This window comes from Erithacus rubecula (assembly GCF_903797595.1).
Source record: "Erithacus rubecula genome assembly, contig: scaffold_545_arrow_ctg1, whole genome shotgun sequence".
NCBI lineage: Eukaryota > Metazoa > Chordata > Aves > Passeriformes > Muscicapidae > Erithacus > Erithacus rubecula.
Genome location: NW_027635793.1, coordinates 1 through 17,079, shown reverse-complemented (window position 1 = coordinate 17,079; position 17,079 = coordinate 1).

Genomic DNA, 17,079 nt, shown 5'->3' with positions numbered 1-17,079 from the left:
GGAGCAAAGGGGGTGAGGGGCTCTTTGCAGATGAGGGTCTCCTCAATGTGCTGCTGCTGCTCCTCCCTGGGCCCGATTCAGCAGCTGGTGCCTTTCCCTGCAGCTGTATCAGGAGCCTGCCTGGAAAAATGACACTGCCAGTGCAAGTGACAGCCACCCATCCCTACCGTGGCTCTGCCCAGAGGGTGTCATGCCTACACAGCTGCTCCAGGTCAGGTGATGTTAGACAATGTAAAAATACCTTCAAACAATTACTTTTCCACATTCTGTCGAAATCAAAGGCCACACAGTCCGCATGTTGGGGGCAGACTGCTGTTGGCAGAATGGGGGCAGCCCCAGCAGCTGCTCTCCCCATGGCTGGATGGCCATGGCAGTGGAGGTGAGTCTCTCACCGTGCCCACTGCTGTGGCACCCAGTGCTCTGGAGTTGTTCCCACTGAACTCAGGGTGCTGCTACAGCAGCAACATCACTCCACACATTTGATAACAAAGACTTGGAATGGCATACAGGACTTGCCTGAAGAGCTACTATAAAAAAAAAAAAATTGGGAGGAGGCAGGGGAGTTAGAATAGTTCACTCCTTCTAATACAAGCATACATGGATTTAAGCAGGGACATTGGGCTAATCATACTGGGGACTGGTTTGGAAGCCTTGTCTCTAGCAGTTCCCACCAGTCGGCAAGATTTTTTCTGGAGAAAGGAGTAGATAAGTGTGGAGGAAGTTCAGCGAGGGAAATACACAACCAATCAGTGTGATTGATAAAGCATGGTTTGATTTATTAAAGGCACCATCCATATTTATAATCCAAAATATAATGACTTAAGCATATTTGGCATAATTTCATTGGTTTTAGGTACATACGCCTCTCCTACTATTGGCTCTTGCAAGAGTGAGATGACCACCCCTTCTACTTTTTCAGCTAAGTCTGTGTGTGTGCTTTTTAGTAGCAAACCTACTGCATCTGTCCTCTATATAGCAACAAACTAAACATCTCTTCCTTCTTTCACATCCTCTAGCTGCAGTAGTATCAGTTTTACGAATAGGCTGCTATAGCCTGACCAGCAGCACCTTGCCTTGCTGCATCTCAGTTTGTCTGAGCTGCTCTTCAGGCCCTGCTGGCAGGGAGATGCCCCTGGGCAGTGCCCTGTGCTGGGAGGGGTGTGCAGGGCAGAGCTGAACCCTCCAGGGCTGGGCTGGGCTCTGGGAGCATTGGCAGGGACAAGCCTTGGATAGAGACAAACAGGTGCCAGTAGGCACCACTCCAGGCAGCAGAGAGCCAGACCAACCCTTGGACCTAGCATCCCTAGTATCCCTCCCTGTCGATCTGCACAGGGAAGGAGAGAAGGTTTATAAGAGGATGATTTTACAATTGACACCTCAAAAAGTCAGCTTTATTTTTCCAACACATTTTAATTGTTTGTTTTAATTGATTACCCTGAATTAGAGGGAGGTGTAATGAGCAAAGGTCAGCTGTATGGGGCCAGCAGCAATGTCTGTGTGCAGCAGCTGTGCCCAGCAGCAGCACTTGGTGTTGCCAGTGCTGCTCCCGTGCCACTGCCCCACTCTGGCCCCACTCCCCATTTCAGTTCCTGAGCTGGCACCATGGCAACATCCCTTGTACAGCAGGATCATCCTACAAGTGCTTCAGGAATTGTCTGCAGGGTCCTGCAGTGCCTCGTGCTGCTCCCTTGCCAGAGGCACCACAGGCCAGGGGGGCACATCTGGGCTGGTGTGTCTGGGTGTGGGGCTCCCTGTTGTCAGAGTCTGAAATGTTATAATTCGTGACTTAAACATTTTCATGAAGGACTTAGCAAAGCTGTTTTCCAAAAGGTGCAGAGCAGACCATCACTCCCTTATTATATATGTGATTCATGCTAATTAAATTGTAACTGTATTAGCAAAAATGTTGCTTATTAGAAAAATTGTACCTACTTGTTACAAAGCAAAACGGGGAAAGAAATGGTTAAACAAAGCAGATGGAATCATCCTCCAGATGTTTGGTGGGAGGTGAGGATAGTAAGGGCATAGATCTAAGAACAGCATCTAGAAATAAAACTTTTGACCTTGAATTGGGCCAAATTGGGACGATTCCAGGCATTGCACACTGGAATAAGGCCTGTTGTGGAACATGTATTTAATTCTATAATGTGCTAAGCATAATGCACTTGCGCTACCTGAGAGGTCACACAGCGAACACTGAGGAAGACCCAGAGCCTTCATCGGAAACAAGACCCCGAAAGGAGGAGAGACCCCGACCACTGGTGATGCATGGCAACACAACAGAGTGGCGTAGATTTTAGGAACAGAAACACGGAGGAGCTTTCTAGAACATTCTGTATTATTATGTATTAGTAAACAGTATATATGTGAGATTTTAGCTTGACTGATTTGGTACAGTGTGAGAGGAAGGGCCCTGCCCGTACTTCTTGTTGGGTATCCCCTGGTCAGTTTTGCTCATGCTTTATTCGAGCTAAACCTCAATTGTAATAAATTACTCACTGCCAAATTTTGTATTTACTTAAATCTATGTAACTAATATATTTTGATTGCATTCATTTGTATACAATTGCTGCTATTACTAATAAATTGCTGCTAGACCTAATCTTGTTGTTTGATTTATTGGACAAAATTGAACAAATCCAAATATCCATTTATAACACCCTGAATAGGCCTCCTGCTTGAGGCCCTGAACCACTCCCCCATGGATGTAAGTAACTCAGGAGAGAATACATTCACTGGGGGATCAAGCTGAGCACTTTCAGGGTGGAGACCTTGTCCCCAGGGCTATCAGCTGCCAGGCTCATACAGACTCTCACTCCACAGAGTTGGGGGTAGAGAGGCTTTGGGTGTGCAGTGAAAAAGCCTCTGGTTCCAGGCAGTGACTGCCCACCCTCCGCTGCGCAGAGGAGCCCAAGTTGCAGTGGCCCTTGACCCTGGAAAAAGCTTATGCACAGCAGAGGGGCTGTCATGGCCCACCAAAGGCTCCCCCCAGTTGGACCCTGCACCAGAGCACTGCAGCATGATCCACAGTGTTGCAAGAGACAGTGTCAAACTGGCCCCCTGCAGGGCAGGCACCTGGGCTCTCCCACCTGCCCAAAGGTACATTAATCCACTGGATTCTGTGCTTTTCAGCGTGGCAGAGAGGGATCCTCACTACCAGATGGAGTGGAAACATGGTTGGGACCCCCAGAAGGGTGATACACTTCTACCTAACCCCTGCCACTCTCTCCCTGTCCCACCAGGCCCTCTAGCACAACTCTTTTTCTAATTCTTCCTTTCCCTTTGCCTCTTTTAGTACTAAATTTTTTTTTTTTTTTTTTTTTTTTTGGCACTAACATCTAACATCGCTTGGTTGTAATCATATTTTTTGGGTATATTTCAAATCTTTTTGTGTCTGATCTGTTTTATTCACCAAGGTTTCGTTTCTTTTGGTCTTCTGTGTTTAAACCAATTCATAACACCTGTCCAGGTCCCTCTGCAGAGCCCTCCTACCCTCCAGCAGATCCACACTCACACCCAGCTTGGTGTCACCATGATTCCACGATGCCCTTAAGTGTCACAATGATCTCCAAGATTACAGGAGGCTCCATAGTGTCACAACAGCCCCTTGGTTCCCCAACACCCTTGAGAGTCACAATGGCCCTTTGGTTCCATTGGGCCCCTCGGTGTCACAATGGCCCTTGGTGCCCCAAGGCCCTGCAGTGCCACAATGGATCCTTGGTTCCATGAGGTCTCGCAGTGCAGCAATGCTCTCCTTGGATCTGCACTGGCACCATGGCCCCTTGCTTCCCCAGGGCCCTGCAGTGTCACAATCATCACAGAATCACCCAGGTTAGAAAAGATCTTTGAAATTATCAAGTCCGACCTGAGATGTAACACTCAGACAATGGCAGTCAGTGCCACATCCAGTCTATCCTGAAACACTTCCAGGGATGATGACTCCACCACCTCCCTGGCAGCCCTTTCCAATGTCCAATCACTCTTTTTGTCAAGAATATTTCCTTATGTCCAGCTTAAACCTCCCTTGGCACAGCTTAAGGTTGTGTTGTCTTGTTCTGTCACTGTTCCCTGGGAGAAGAACCTGACCCCACCTGGCTCTCCTACCCTCCAGCAGATTTCATACACTCACACAGTAGTTTGGTGTCACCAGCAAAGCTGCTGATGGTGCACTCAATGCCCTCATCCAGATCATCAATGCAGATATTGAAATCCACACTGGCTGGCTCTGATCCCTCATTCATCCTGCAGGTGCCCTCTGATGGCACTCAAGGTGATCTGTTCCATCACCTTGCTGGGCATCGAGGTCAGGCTGACAGGCCTGGAGTTCCCCAGATCCTCCTTCCAGCCCTTCTTGGGGATGGGCTCACATTGGCACCTCCAGTCCTCTGGTGATCCCGTCCGGGGGTCTCTCTAGACCTGAGACCTCCCCAGAGAGGACATGCAGGTGGTCAGGTGTCTGGGTTCTCTCGGAGTCACCAGCAAGAAAGCAGCTGGAGATGACCTTGTGTTGTTTCAGGACTGTTTATTTATCTTATCTTTTAAAATGTTTCAGTCAGCCCGGCACAGGTCCACTCTGCAGAGCGACCATAACAAAAGGATCCTCCTGTGGGCTGTGCCAGACCTTATATACCTAAAACTACGTATTCTATATTTAGAAATTCTTTCCAATGCCATGCAATCTCTTTACAATGTCCAGTTCTTTCCCCATCCAATCTGTGGTTCCCAGGATGCAACTTCAACATGGAGGGCATGAAGAACAAGGAGGAAGAAGCCTACCACACCCAGGATCCTCCTCTTTAACCACATGGCCTTTAATATAAACAATCTAAAAACCTACTTATTCTACAATCTAATATTCTAATTTATACTCTACTCACTTTCATATTCATTGCTTCTTCCCCTAGTGTTGGCAAGCCCTCCCAAGGAGCTAAATCCAGCTCCTGCGACTCTTGGACATCAGTCGGGGGTCTCTGAGGGGTCTGCCAGGGGGGGTTTTGCATCCCCAGAGGAGCCAGGGAGATACCCTGGACTCCCACATCTCCCCCCTCTCTTTGCACTAAAAGGACCTCCTTCATGGTTTTGTTTAAAGCCCTTTGAATGCAATGAAAAATACAAGGTAGAACAATCAAAAAGACAACAAAGAAAATAACAATCCCTACTAATACATAAAAACCAACTTTCAAGATCTCTCTCCATAAGGGTGAGAGGTCAAAAAAGTCAAACAAACCATCCATCCATGATCCAGTGGCTTCTCCAAGTTTTGCCACAGCTTCCTGTAATTGTCTTATATTTTCATGAATTGATTTTGAATGATCAGACAGGTTCATGCAGCACATTCCTGCAAATTCCTCACATCCAGGTTTATGAGTCAGCAATAGATAATCAATCACTGCTCTGTTTTGAAGGGTCGCTTTCCTCACAATGTCAACGTCTGCTAACATGTCGCCCAGTGCATTGGAGATAGCTTTGGTGTTTTTGCTCAGCCAGCAACACAAACAATCCAATTGAGTCAAGGCCACCCCTGATGCTGTTTGGGGAGAGAATATTGCCACTGAGATTCTCTTCGCCTTGTTCCATGTATAGAAATTGTCAACACAATTTGGATCGTATTGTTCAATCCCTCTTTTCTCTCTATGTTTTAATTTTCTCAAAATTCTCTGATCAGGTGTTAACAATGTAAGTTTCCCAATGCTGCATGGACCTCCTTTGATGTTTGCAGGGATAGCAGGCCAAATTCTGTCCCCACAGACGAAAAAGATTCCTTGTGGCAATTGCACAGGAACTTGGGAGGATGGTTTGTTTGAAATCAACGTGTCATTGCACCATGAACTGCTATTTTTATAAACATCTTTGTTTGGAGTAACATCCATTTTTCACCTCTGAACCTTCAAATTCTATACAAAAATTCATTTTCATTGAACCACAGATTTCTAATTCTTCTGGTTGCCAGGGTAAGGGGAAATTTATGGGAAGGGGAGATATAGCAACACCCCAACATGCCCTCCAAATTGTCTCTCTGCCCTCCCCAAACCTGCCCCTGTTCATCCCCAAAATGGCTTCAAACTGCCCCATGGGTTGGGGGTTGTGGGGGAGGCATCAGGACCATCCCCCTCCTCGTGTCTTAGCAGCTCTGTGCCCATCTGAGAGGAGGAGTGGGGCTGGGGGTGCAGGGGGTCTCTGTGTTGGAAATGATACCACTTCTAACATTTTTAAATGTAACATTAATCAGGGGTTTATTCACCTTTGTCCAGGGGGAGGGGAATTGAAATTTCTCTCCCAAAGCCTCTGTTCACTGAGGCTTGGTGAAGCCAAATCAGTTTAACAGCAACAAAATGGAAGAGCTAGAACATAAAGGAGAAAAATGTACAATCACAAAATCAGCCCCTGGTGGATTTTGTATGTTTGCCTAGTTTGATAGTTTGTTTTTACATGGTTTGTAGTTTGCCTACATTTTTGTATATTTCATTTTACAATTGAGTTTTCTTTACTAGATTTTTCCTTAAACTCTAATTTCCAACTTTTATTTTGGTTTGTAACCAACATTTGTAGCATTGTTTTAATTGCTATTTTGATCACTAGGTGAAGTTGAACATTGATAAAGAGGGACCGTAAAAATGAGCAAAGCTGGACAGATCTGACTTCATTAGGAGTTCCTCCTGCCCAAGTTCATCCCTAGAAGTCATCAGGTGTCTGGTGTCCATAAAAACCTCCAGACCAGCAAAACCAGCCACTCTCATAAAACCCCAAACCATCAAGATTCAGCAAAAAACCTCCCACCCAGGAGTTCCCCCTCTCTGGTCTCTCCACTTTGGGGTTTTGGGGGACCCTCCTGTCTGGACTTCTGCAGCTCCAGGGTGCATTGGTATCCCCTCTCTCTGGGATACTCCTGGCAATCCCAGAAGTTCCCCTTCTCTGGGCTCCCCTGTGGGTGTCACAGGGGCTCCAGAGCCTGTCCGAGGTGCCCCTTCAGGGCCCCACGGAACCCACGGGTCTCCCTTGTCCATGGTCCCAACATCTCCAGGCTGCCGGGGTTCCCCAGTCCGGGCTCCCCGTTCCAGGGTGCCGGGGGTCCCCCTTATTGGGCCGTTGTCCCCCGCAGGCCGCAGAGAGTCCCCCGGCTCCGGTGCCGCCCTTCTCCGCTGTGCCGAGCCCCAGCCCCGCCGGTGCCGGGCGATTGCCAGGCGGCTCCGGGCTGACAATGCAGCGCCTGAGCCGGGCAGCCCAACCCCAGCGCGGGAGGGTCCCACGCATCCCCCGGCCCAGCGCTGGGGCTGTGCCGGCCCAACAGCGGCACCCCCAAAACTCTGCCGGCTCGGAGCCGCCGAGCGGGCGCCCGGCCCTTGGCCCCGAGCACAGAGCTCTGCCCGGGGGCTCCCGGGGAAAGGCGGCGGCGCTCGGCAGCAGCCCCAGCCCGCCCAGCCCGCGGCAATTGCCCCACACCGGGACAAAATCCTGCCCCAGAGGAGCCGCTCGCAGCGCCCGCCTGCGGCTCGTCCGAGCCCCAAAGATCCCGGCAGCTGCCACAATTAATATAGAGTCCAAAAGACTAAAAATAGCTGCAATAATTATAACACTAATAAACTGTAATATTATTAGTCATAATAGATATAATAGAAATAATAAGAATTAATAACCTTCATAAAAACTATTCCACACGTATACTACATTTGCACGGCCAAGCTTTGGTACAGCGGGGGGCTCCAGGAGCCCCTTCTGTGAGAGGCTGCTGGAAGCAGCTGCTCCTCCATGTCCTGCAGAGTCAGCACCAGCCAGCTCCAGGATGGACCAGAGCTGGCCAAGGCTGGGCCAGTTAGAAATGGTGGTAACACCTTTGGGACAACAGATTGAAGAAAAAGAAAATCGATTATTGTGTAGTTGTAACTGTGGCCAGGGCAGAGCAGGGTGAGAACATTACAGAGGAACAAGTGTGCACACAGGCAGGGCAGGGCAGGAGGAGGGGCAGGAGCTGCTCCAGGGGCTGAAGCTGATTGCCCTGACATTCCATGGTGCAGCCCGTGCTGAGGCAGCCAGGCCCCTGCAGCCCATGGAGGGCACGGAGTGCAGAGATGCACCTGCAGCGCCTGGAGGAGCCCGTGCCGGAGCAGGGGGATGCCTGAGCAGAGGCTGGGACCCCATGAGAAACCTGTGCGGGAACAGGGACCTGGCAGGGACCTGCAAACCCGTGCAGAGAGGAGCCCACGCTGGAGCAGGGTCCTGGCAAGACTTGTGAGCCCATGCAAGTGTGACCCACGCTGCAGCAGTTTGTGAAGAACTGCTGTCTGTGAGATGACCTCACCTTGGACAAGTTTATGGAGAAGCATCTCTGGGAGGGACCCCTTGGTGCAGCAGGGGAACCACTCCTCTCCTTGAGCAGCAGGAGAAACAACACATGAACTGAGCAGACCCCCCATTCCCTGTATCCCTGCACTCACTGGGGCAGGAGGCAGGGCTGGGAAGGAGGGAGAAATGGGCAGAAGGTGTTTTGAAATCTATCTTTTACATCTCATTATTGTCTTGCTCAGATTTGGAGAGGAAGAAATTAAATTATTATTTCTAATTATGAACCTCTTTTTCCCATGATGGCATTTGCTGAGTAATCAGTCCCAGTCCCTGTTTCAACCCATGAAACCTTCATTTTGTTTTCTGTCTCTGATCCATCTCTGGAGGGGAGTGAGAGAGCAGCTCTGGTGGGTGTCTGGAATACAGCCATGGTCAACTGACAACACTTCCATTCTCTCATCCTTTCTTTCTTTCCAGAGGTCACAGTGCAGAGGTTGAGTGGGGCTTTGATGGGGGCAGTGAAGGTGTTGGGGAGCAGCAGGGACAGGAGCCCCAGGGATGTGGGACAGGCATGAGAGGGGCCCAGGCAGCTGGCAGGGGGCAAGGCCTGTCCCCCTGGGCCAGCAGCAGCCCCGTGCCCTGCCCAAGGCACTGCCACCAGGGGCTGGGCCCAGAGGCAGGGGGAGACCCCAGTCCCGGGGGCGGCGTTTCTGCCCCGAGCCCCGTCCAGCCCAGCCTGCCCCGAGTGCGCAGTGACCGCTGGCACGGCTGCACTGGACAGCGTGACCTGCTGGGGACACTGAGAGCTGCCCTGGGACACTGCCCTGGGGATGGCACAGGCACCAAACACTGCACTGTGGGTGCTAAGACGGAGTGCTGTGGATTTAATTAGCATAAGCAGCTTGATAACCAAGATGCCTTGGCAAGAGCAAACAGAGCTTTGAAGGCTCCATGAAGATTGGATCAAGACTGGTGACAGGAAAGAAGAATGAATCAAACAGAAATGTTGCAAATGTGTAGACGTGTTTGTGTGATGTTTAACCCAACAAATGTGGTAAAAAAATACCAGGTTTCCTAAAAATGGTATATAAGCATATGTAGCTGAGAGTAAATCTGGATTCTGATCAGCAGTCAGTAGACACCCTCTCTCTCCCAGTCGTTGATTCTCCAGTGCTGAGCGCTGCCGTGCTGGACATGCTGGATCTCCAGGAGGAGCTGGAGCCCAAGGCAGCAAAGTGGCACCATTGACATTGCCAATGCATTTTTCTCCATTCCTTTGGCAGCAGAGTGCAGGCCTCAGTTTGCTTTCACCTGGGGGGACGTGCAGCACACCTGGAACCGACTGCCCCAGGGGTGGAAACACAGCCCCACCATCTGCCACGGGCTGATCCAGGCTGCACTGGAAAAGGATAAAGCTCCAAAACATCTGCAATACATCAATAACATCATAGTTTGGAGGAACACAGCAATAAAATTATTTGAGAAAGGAGAGAGGATCATCCAGATTCTGCTGGTAGGAGGTTTCACCATGGAGAAGAGCCAAGTCAAGGGACCTGCCTGAGAGATCCAGTTCCTGGGAGTAGAGTGGCAAGATGGACAGAGCCAGATCCCCACTGGAATGAACAATGAGATCATCACAGTGTCTCCACCAAGCAGCAAGAAGGAAACACAAGCTTTCCTAGGGGCCATAGGTTTTTAGAGAATGCATTCCTGAGTGCAGGCACATTGTGAGCCCTCTCTACCTGGTCACGTAAGAAGAACAATTCCAGCTGTGGCCCTGAACAGCAACAAACCTTCACCCAGACCAAGCAGAAAATCGCCCATGCAGTGCCCTTGGCCCAGTCAGGACAGGACCAGAGGTGAGGAATGTGCTTTGCTCTGCAGCCAAGAACAATGGCTTGTCCTCGAGCCTTTAGCAGAAAGTGCCTGGGGAGACTCGAGGCCAAGCACTAGAATTCTAGAGTCAAAGTTACAGAAAGTCTGAAGCAAATTACACTCACAAAAAAAAACCCCAAAAGTAAGAACCCATCAATATCTTATCCACCTATGGGAAAGTTCAAGCCACCTCAAAAGAAATTTTCACAAAAGCACAACTCTTCCTGGCACCCTGACTCCCAGTGCTGGGGTGGGTGTTTAAAGAAAAGGCTCCTCTACCCACCACGCCACCCACACCACATGGAGCCCATGGATTGCTCTCATCACACAGCACGGCTGGATTAGAAACACAAATCACACTGAAATTTTAAAAATAATTTAAACCGGCCGCAAGGTAACAACTTTCAGATGAACCAGAAGTGGAAAGTGGCCACAGAGAGCCCCACACAACGAGTCACACAAGCTACTGAAGGAGAAGGTGAATCAAGTGCACTTGCTGAACTCAAAGCCATTCAGCTGGCCCTGGACACTGCTGAAAGACAGAACTGGCCAAATTTCTACCTTCATACTGACTCAGAAATAGTAACCAATGCTCTGTGGAGTTAGCTAGAAAGATAAAAAAAGGCAATTTAGCAACATAAAGGAAAACCAATTGAGGCTGCTGATGAGTGGAAAAATATTGTCACCTATAAGTAGGCACAAAACTGAAAAGCAGATTTAACTATAAATTGCATTTCTGAAGTTATCCATAACTGTAAGACATGTGCTAAAATCAAGCAAGCCAGGCCAATGAAGCCTCTCTAATATGGGGGGCAGTATTCCAAATATAAGTATAAAGAAGCCAAGCAAATGAACTACATCACACTGCCTCAAACCCCCCAAGGCAAGTGCTATGTGATCCCCATTGCAGAAGCCACCACTAGATCATTAGAAACCTACCCTGTACCTCATACTACTACTCAAAACACCGTCTGAAGCCCAAAAAAGCAAGTCCTATAAAAACACAGCACCCCTGAGACAATCGACAGACAACAGGACCCATTTCAAGAACAGCCTTAGAAGCACCTCAGCCAAAAACCAGGATATTGAATAAATAGATCATATCCCTTATCACACAACAGCTGCCAGGAAAGTTGAACTGTACAACAGACTACTTAAAATTACCCTAAAGGCACTTGGCAGGGAAACATCCAAACATTGAGAAATGAACTTAACAAAAGCCACCTAAATAGTCAACACCTGAGAGTCCATCACTCAGGCAAGTCCTGCCCAGTCTGAAGCCTTGCACACAGTGGATGGGGATAAAGTTCCTGTAGGACACATTAAAGGTATTTTAAGATTGTTTAGATCAGGCCCACCTCAAGCAAAGGCAAACCAATCCATACATTGGTTTTGCTCAAAACCTAGTTACACTTAGTTGGTAATGCAGAAAGATAAAGAAACCCATTGAGTACCACAGAAGAACCTAATCTTAATTGAGAACTGTGTGTAAAGTTTGACTGGATTAAAATATATAGCAGAGTTGAAAGAAGGTATTAATTCAGGTAGGATGCAGATGGTAATAGAATAAGGAGTAGATAATGTGTTAAGTTGCAATGCAAGATGCAAGCAGAAGTATGCATTCTATCAACATCTGCTGAAACCAGGTGGAGCAGGGCTCCTTATCTCTTCCATGACCCATCCCTCACAACTCCTCCCCACAAGGAGTTATACCTTATGGGAGATGCCCCACCCAAGGAGAAAAACCAAGCATTTCCTACCTAAATAAAATCTGAAATTTGAAACATCAGAGCAGCCTTTCCCACTAAATTCCCATAAAAAGACCAGGCCTATCTTCATCACCACTAGATGTTAAAAAAGTAACTACACCCTTCTCCAAAATCATTGCTCCAAGAAAACCACATATGTCACTCCAAGAAAACTACAGGTACCATTATTCAGACTGTAACCAACACCCTGCACTGTTCACTCACCTGAGGGGATCTGGAGGAATGTCCCTGGTAAGAAAGTCCTCGAGCTCCCAGCAAGAGCACAGGGCAGAGCACACTCAGACTGCATGGCTGCTCCTGAGGCAGGCACCTCTAAGTGCTTCCCAGCCTGTCCCAAAGCATAGCAATTCCAGCTGAGCTCTTCCTCCCCTCCTTTGGAATATTTCCAGCCCAGTAGTTTGACAGTAACACAAACAAACATGTTGGAAGGTGTCTCATCACTTTTAAGAACACCAGAAGGGGAGCTGCCCAGAACTCAGTCCAATTTGGCCTTGAACACTCCAGGGATCCAGGGGCAGCCACAGCTTCTCATGACAACCTGTGCCAGGGCCTCAGCACCCTCACAGGGCAGAATTCTCTCCCAATATCCCATCTATCTCTGCCATGTCTCAGTAGGAAGCCACTGTCCCTTGTTCTGTCCCTGCAGGCCCCTTGCTTAAGTCCCCCTCCAACTCTCTTGCAGCCCCCTCAGGCATTGGAAAGGGGTTCTAAGGTCACCCTGGAACTTTCCCCAGTCTGAACAACAGCAACTCTTGCATCCTTTTCCCTTGGTGCCGGTGCTCCAGCCCTTGGAGCATCTTCCTATTAATCCCATGGCCTCCTCTGGGCCTCTGCGGATCATCTTGGAGATGTCAGGGAGAAACCCATTCTTGCCTCTGGGAAGAGCTGAGGCTGTGCTGTAAATTGGGCTGAAGGGAAGGCAGTGAAAAGCTGCTCCCTTGTTTATGCCTACGGACTCCAGTGGAACAAGGATGGAGCAGGAGATGTGGCCAGGAGCCCCCATTTCCTCCCAGGCCTGTCCCCACAGCAAGCACCAAAGCTCTGGAGCAGCCAACTGTTAATCCCTTGCTATTCCCAAAGGGAACCAGTTCCCCTGAGGCACATGCCCAGCCCAGCCAGGTCCCTGCTGGGTCTGGCACACGGAGAGCAGTGGCTTTTTCACTCACCCGCCGGCTGTCCATCTGCTCCTTGGCACCAACAGTCACCAAATCCCAGTGTCCACAGGTCATTGATTTTCCAGGTTCTAAACCCCAGTGCCCAAAGGCCCTTGGCCTTCGCAGAGTCTTAAGCCAAATCTCCAAAGGCCTTTGGCCTTTGCAGGATCTAAACCCCAGTGCCCAAAGGCCCTTGACCTTGGCAGGGTCTGGCCCCAATCCCTAGATGTTGTTGTTCTTTTCAAGGTCAATAGCACTCAAGAAGGTGCCGTTGGCCTTGGCAAGGTCTGAGCCCCAACGCTCATGAGCTCTTGACAGCTCCAGGGTCCAAACCCCAATGAGCCAGGAGCTGTCAATTGTTGCCAGGGTCCAATCCCCAACATTCCAAACATTCCATGGCCTGTTGATGGTTGCCAGGGTCCAACCCCCAACATTCCAAACATTCCATGGCCTGTTGACGGTTGCCAGGATCCAAAGCCCATCATTCCAGGGACTGGTGGAATGGCCCTCCCCGGCTCTCCCCAGCCCCAGCTCCCTGCTGGCTCTGGCACCTGCCCTGCCTCCCCTGTGTCCCCACAGTCGTGCCGGGCAGGGCCCTGGCTCAGAACACGAGTTACAAGTTGCTGGTCCAGACAGCATCAATTTTAAAGCTCAGCATTCTCAAGAACCACATCCTCTTTAGGGATGCACTTAGTTCCTGAGTTACAGGAATCCTTCTGTCTTCCCTGACACGGGGGAGATGTAAGAAAAAGCCCATAAAGATTCTTGGTGCTTACAAATATACATGGAAAAGAAAGCCTTGTGTTTAGAACAGTCACATGAGGAGGAAAAATGGTGTTTCAAGGGCTTTTGAAATTCCTGCAGAGAAATGCCAAGAGCTGCAGTGTTTAAGGCTTATAAAATAGATCAAAAATGACACCGTCACAAGTGCAATTTTTTCTCTGCACTGTGTTTGGCAATATATCTAGATCTTCTAGGCAGAAGAAAATTCTTGCTGATTACATCAAAGATTCCTCGCTAGGAACAGACCTTCAAGAACCATATGGGTATGCTTGGAAAAGCTTTAGTAAGTATATTTTCCCCTGATCTTCAATAGCACTCTTCTGTGTCCTATGGAGGACTTCTGTGTCCCAGTTGACAGGAACTGGCAGGGCACAAATTCTCCATGGAAGAGAAGAGCTGCACCTGCCTTCTCCAGGGCCTGTCTCTGCAGAGACTGATGGCCCAAGGCTGTCACTGCCAAGTGACATCAGTTCAGAGATCAATGCAGCTTCAAGTCTCTGTTCCACAAGAGCAGCCCTGGGCTCCTTGAGCAGAGATGCAAAGGAGCAGGAGAGCTCCTGGTGAAGGTCTGACAGCTCTTGCCTGGGTTTTGAGCAGCTCTCAGTGTAGTTCTGCCGGTATTGCCAGTCCCGGGCCAGCTGTGACTGCAGCAGGGACACCTGGAAGAGGCACAAGGCCCAGCTCAGACAAGCCCACGCTGGCAGCAGCATCCGCAGCCCCACGGTACCAGCTGTCGGGCACACACAGACTCCAACTCCAGCCCTCACCAACACTCTGCCCTTGGGGAAGGGAAAGGAACAGGCTCCCAGACTGCCCCTGAACAGAGATCAGATGGTCAACAAGTCCAGTTCATGGCAGAAAAACCCTTCCCATGTACATCCCTCAGCAACCACAGCTCTATTAGAGTTCTGACAGCATGGAGGAACCCTACTCTGATTTCCAAAGCACACATTTGTGGCACTGACCCATTTCTGTGCCTCAGCAAGAGGGCTGCTGCTCCCCTGAGCTACTGGAGGACTCTTTACTTGAACTGTGGGACAGCCAGCCCAGGTGTGAGGGGAATTTAGTGCTTGGGGATTTTGGTGCTTTCTTCAGGCATTTTAACATCCCAAGCCCCATTTTATACCTCTCAATTTCAAAATTATACCTTAATTTTAACTTGTTTGTATTTATTCATCTTTATTATGCTTCTACTCCATTTTACTTATTTTCAAGGGATTCTTAAAAGGATTTGGGGGATTTTTTCGGGGGTTTCTTGGTTTTTCCAGGTCTTAACACACAATGCAACTTTTCAACCCCCCATTGTTTAAATGTAACTAAAATATAGCCTTAAATATTTCACACTTATTCAAATTTATTCCATCTTTTTCCGTTTAATTGAAATGTTGAGGAACTGCTCCTGCCCGCCTCCATCCCGCCCAGCCAATCCCTGAGCGGGGTTTTCCCCGCCCGTGGTTTGGGCGGGAGCCGCCCCCCCCATAGTCAATCCCTGAGGGGGGAGCGGCCGAGGCGGGAACTTCTCCCTGCCCCTCCTTGCCAATCACTGCCCCCCTCCCCTGCCTCGCTTCCACTGCCCCCTCGTGACTCTGAAATTTCCCCAGCTGCCCCAGTTGGACGTTTTATATGGTTTATCTTCCCCTCCCCAGGTAGAGGAGCTCCAGTGCCCCCCATCCCCAGAGCATAAAATTCATCGCTAGAGGTTCATGTCCATAAAGGAGGCAGTGGAGTCCCTTGATTTGAACAAAGGGAGAGAGTCCATGAGGCATGTGTCCAGTGGGGTCTCTCTCAATTAGTTGGAGCAAGTAGCCTTCTTTTCTCCTCATTTCCGGGCCACATTTTCTTCTCATTCACTTTCCCCGTTGGCTGAGGTATTAGGAAGGTACTCAGGACATCCCGATCTGGCTATCCATGCCCCACTTAGTGTGTACCCTTCGTAAAACACAGGATGCATGATCATTAACAACTAGCTAAATCAATTTATATTTTCTGCAACTTTACTAATTGACATGGACTGCTCCTCAGCCAGGTCGTGCTAAACTCCTGAACTTTGTGTAGAAGAACAAAGACTCATAGGACTGTGAGATGAGGAGGTTTTGCTGAAGCCAAAAGGTTTTTCTTCCCCTCCCTCCCCCATGCCACTGCCACTGGTACTCACACACGGCCATCCTGAGGGGACACCCTGGTGGCCTTCAGGTGGGAGCTGGTGAGGGTGTCCTGACCAAGAACCTGCAGGGCTTCAGCCCCTTCAGGGGAGGCTGGGGGAGCTGCACCCCCGAATGGCCCCCGCAGCCCCTCAGCCATGTGCTGCACTGGGCTGACTGGCTCTATGCATTTGGAGGTGGGAAGGGTCTCAGGACGTCCAGGACGGCTTCTGGAGGAGCTTTGGGGGTACGTGGCTGGGGAGCTTCAGGGCATCTTGGGGAAACGGGCAATTTGGAATGGGGGAGAATATGGGAGGGCTAGGGATCAAGGTTTTCTGTGTCTTTAGAGGTGGGGAGGGAACTGGGGGGCTGATTTTGGGGCCTGCTGATTATTGGGTTACCCACCCCACCTCAGCAAAGGGCCAATGGTTTTTCTTTCCTGTCCAGGAGGGAGGTGGGCTTTGAAGATCCCACCGTATTTGGGGGGGTCCCTTTGTCACCAAAACACGGGGGAACAAAAAACAAAAACAAACAAAAAACCAAACCAAACAAAACAAAACAAAACAAAAAAAAAAACCCTCAAAACAAAACAAAAAAGCTTCTTCAACAGCTTGAGGCCATTTTAACACCCCAAGCCCCATTTTATACCTCTCAATTTCAAAATTATACTTTAATTTTAACTTGTTTGTATTTATTCATCTTATTTATGCTTCTACTCAACTTTACTTGTTTTCAAGGATTCTAAAGGAAGTGGGGGATTTCTTGGGGTTCCTTCGTTTTGACAGGTCTTAAAACACAATGCACCTTTTCAACCCTCCATTGTTAAGTGTAAATAAAATATAGCCCTAAATATTTCATACAATTCAAATTTATTCCATCTTGTCCATTTAAAAAATGTTGAGGAGGTTTTCAGGCTTTTTTGGGTTACTTGGAGTACCTGCCCAGCTGTGAGGCCATCTGAGCCTCTCGTCTGTTTCTGCCCAACGACCCTCGCCTGAGGCCTGCGCTGGCCAGGGATGGGAGGAAAGCCAAGTGACTGTTCCGCAGGTGAGCTACCAGGACTGGTTAACAGGACTG